The 4,125-nt window shown below is 40.7% G+C and overlaps 1 pseudogene; it reads right to left on the bottom strand.

Annotated features, from left to right (window-relative positions):
• Window positions 1–2,600: 2,600 nt before the first annotated feature.
• On the bottom strand, window positions 2,601–3,778 carry LOC115833839 (annotated as a pseudogene).
• Between the last annotated feature and the right edge of the window lie 347 nt (window positions 3,779–4,125).

Raw genomic sequence — 4,125 nt, 5'->3', positions numbered from 1 at the left:
GATGTTATTTAAAATTTTTATTATAGAGGATTTTAAATCCACAAAAGTGGAGATAATAGTATTAGAATCCCCCACATATCCATCACTCAGTTTCAACAATTAACAACACATGGCTAATCTTGTATCATCAATACTCCCACCCAATGTCCTCCTTTCCTACTGATTTGAATCAAATCACAAACATAATGTTATTTCATCTGCAAGTATTTCAGTATGATTTTCTAAGAGATAAAAATTTACGTATTTAAATTGAAAATGCAAATTGTATATATTTATTTTGTACAATATATTTTGAAATATGTATACATTGTGGAATGACTAAATCAAACTAATTAACATATGCATTACATCATGCACATCACTTTTGTGAGGATTTTTAAAGAAATATAACCACAATTATCACACTTAAAAAGAGAACATCTGAAAAATTAACAATAATTCTTTAATATCATCCAACATCCAATAAGCATGCAAATGGTTGCTAAATTCTATCATGAACATCATTCATTTCTTTGAATCATGATCAAAATAAGATCCATATATTATGACTGATATATTTTCTTAAGCCTCTTTTAGTCTATGGGTTCTGCTTTTAATTTTATTTTCTCTGAAAATACATCTGTCAAAAGAACTGGTTTGTCTTTTTTTTATTTATTTTTTATTTTTTATTTTTTGGATATCACTCCATCACCCAGGCTGGAGTGCAGTGGCACAATCATCGTTCATTGCAGCCTTGAACTTCTGGGCTCAAGCAATCCTCCCTCCTCAGGGTACATGTGCACAGCGTGCAGGTTTGTTACATATGTACACATGTGCCATTAATGTCTATGTGGAAAGCGTTTGCTATGCACTTTATAGGATGTTGGGTTGTTTTTTTTTAATCTTACTCAGAGGTTTCCAACACACTTTATTTTGCAGACCACTGGTTTGTAGCTTTTGAGGACCAACATCTGTATCAATTCCTATAAAATGTCCAATCAATTTCAGTTCCGTAGCAGGCTCTTCCATACTGCCACACCATGCTTATGGCTGGAGGTCCATGCATGAAGGCTGGAGGTGCATGCATGAAGGCTGCCCTGCCCGCTGGTTCCTGGAGGAGGGCGCGTCTGAGTTCAAGCCTCTTCCAGGAGCTTGATCTTCCCAGGGGTCATTTCCTTTGGCAAGAAGTCAGTTTACATGTGTGGCTTTGGTGCCTGTGAGCACCAGAGCAGGAAGCACCAGAAAAGTGGCTTTTTCTCTCATGAAGATGGGCACTTGAGGATCCAGTGCCCTTGTGCTTAATGACAGGAATCCCTCCTCATTGCTTAGTAGGTTAAAATATAAGGAAGCCTCCACTTTACGAAACACAGAGAACACCTTTTTAGATTGCCTATTATTCTAGAACTACAAAATTTAATTCAAGAAAATATAGGTCCCATGAAAGACTTAAAAAGTTTTATAAAACTAAAATCTAGTTTTTCCCGATAAATTGCACTTTAGGCAAAACCCTCCCAACGCTTCTAAAATAATACTAAAATGGGCATCTGATTATACAAGAGCAATTTAAAAAATTAAATATTTATTTGAATAACAAGTTTAAGTTCGAGCTGCAATGTTGGCAATGCAGGTTTTTAACACAGATCACAAAAAGCGTGCACAAAAAAGTACTGGCGCAAAGGACAAAATAATGCTAAGAATTAGGCTAAATAGCTGCTGATTTTAACAAAAGGCCTGAAATCACTATACAAAATATAAAATGTATTAAACACTACCATCCACAGAACAGTCTTTATTATTGATTATATTTAAAAATTATTTGCGTAATTATATATTGAATTGTAAATGAGTATTATACATGAACCTCCATTCGGAAGGCAATTCCTTGTAGCACTATAGAACATCTAATTACAATTGCAAAAAGTATCCTTTTTTGCTATCGATAAAACAGTTAATGGTATTACTGTAAATATCAGGAAGGCTACAAAAAAGAAATAAGATTTCTTTTTTGTCTTCAGAGTGTTTTCCATGCAGTGAAGCACTTGCTGTGTTAAACTGAATGCACTACTGGAGAATGTTCTGGGTCCGAGATGCTCTTGAGAGACAAGACTAGGCTTTTCAAATCAAACACTCAAAGGAATCATGCAACCCTCTTAGGACTGGATACCGTCATGTGCCACTTACCAATTCTGTCTTTCCAGAAAACTATTCAAGACGCTTAAAAAAAACATCGGACTTCTATGATAAATATACATAAAATGAAGACACCAACTGCTATTTGACACGACTACTGGTAATGTCTGTGCTATGTGAGACCACCTTTAAAAAGAACATATGCGGCAAGAGCTAAGTGTCTAAAGATTCAAAATGAAATCAACAGTATTGGATAACAATCTAATTCTCAACTCAGAAGCTGCCTCAAGATTAGGTGCATCTTCAGTTAATGTAACAGGAAAAGAAGGCAATGGATTTTATTTTATTAATTGTATCCACTTACAAAACCGACCTAAGGTCACCCCGATGTGTAGACACAATGAGATTTTGTTGTTTATAGTCTTTAATTGAAGTGGTAAGGGAAATAGATCTATTTAAAAAACAAAACCAAACAGCTATTTCTGTCTAGATTAGGAGGTGGCCCCGGGTGTGGGATTCACGTTTTGAGTAGCCACTTGTGGTGCGACCTCGATGATCCGGGGTTTGTCTATGATTCTCGCTGTGCGATTGCCCTTCTCTACAATCCCAATAATCCATGCTTGGTGGCCTTCACCATATTTGGGGGACTTTATCTCTGCACAGAACCGAGCTGCTTGCTCACGTGGTAAACAGATCAGAAGGCCGCCTGAAGTCTCCGGGCAGGTCCCGTGCATGAGGCCGAACATGTTTCCGCAGGCCTTGCTCACCGCAGCCATCTTGGCCAGCACCAGGAGGTTGTGAATTACAAACGACACCTCGTTCCTCTGCTGCTTGGCCAGGTTCTGCGCATGGCCCAAAATCCCGAAGCCCGTGATGTCAGTGGCGGCGTGGGCATTGAACGTGTGCATGAGTCCTGCAGCTGTCCTGTTGAGCCTGCCATGTTCATCATCGCCTCCTGGTAGGCCAGCTCTACATCTTCTTGGGTGACCACTAGTTTAATCTTATTCCATTTCTCAGGAATATCCAGCCACTGGTGCACAGCCACTGCCACCTGTGTCCCCAGGGTTTTGTCAACACCAGCACGTCCCCTGGCACTGCATTGTCTGGCATGATAAATTCACTGGGCTGGCAGACAGTGGTAGCGACTCCTCCCAGGACAATCCAGGGGTTTAGTACTGTTTGCCGCCCGTTACAGACGTTCCTGCTCTCTCAGCTGCGTCTTTGAAACCTTGGATAAATCAGAGGCCATCACTTTATCCCTTTCCCCTGTCGGTCATTTTATTACTGACTCCAAGGAGCATCAGCATATTGTCACATTCCGTGACCCCCATTGCATAGAGGTCACTGAGGACATTGGCACATGCTATCCTGGCCATCGTGTAAGGGTCGTCTACGATCGGGTAAATGTAATCTGTGGTTTGAACCAAGGAAAGCCCACTGTGCCTCAAGGAATGAGCAAGTATCCATTCCCAATGCCCAGCCTTGGCGTACGGCTCCCAGAAACTGCTCATCCTTCTTGGAAGTGGTTCTCATGTAAAGATTCCAGCAATTTTTGCAGGACATCTTGGGGCACTCTGCAGCCTGTGCCCTTCAGTTCAGTGAATCTGGTTAGCCGGAAGCTTTTGTCCAATTCGTAACTTTCCGGGTTAAAGGACTCCCGCTTAGACATGGTTCTTGGGCCCCGCTCTCCTCACAGCTCAGCCCCTCCCCTCCCTCTGCGGGTTGGCTGAGTTCTTTACGGATCCACCTGCTCGCTTTGCGCCCTCCGCGTCCTCCGGATTGTTGGGTTTAACCCTCTCAATGACTCTGTGAGGTAGGTTCTATCATTAGGCCTCTTTTACAGATGAGTGAGTTTATGCTCAGAAAACTTACGAAGTATTCTTGAAAATAAAACTCAACTTGAATATGATTGCGAATATGCTTCCACCTCTAAGTATAAATGTATAGAAAATACAGAAAACAGGCATGTCAAACTGCATTATGATGGGATCAGCAAAACCTAGATTCTGTGAAACT

Source organism: Nomascus leucogenys, unplaced genomic scaffold (genome assembly GCF_006542625.1).
Source record: "Nomascus leucogenys isolate Asia unplaced genomic scaffold, Asia_NLE_v1 001851F_22434_qpd_obj, whole genome shotgun sequence".
Taxonomy (NCBI): Eukaryota; Metazoa; Chordata; class Mammalia; order Primates; family Hylobatidae; genus Nomascus; species Nomascus leucogenys.
This window is presented reverse-complemented; position numbering and strand designations above follow the sequence as displayed.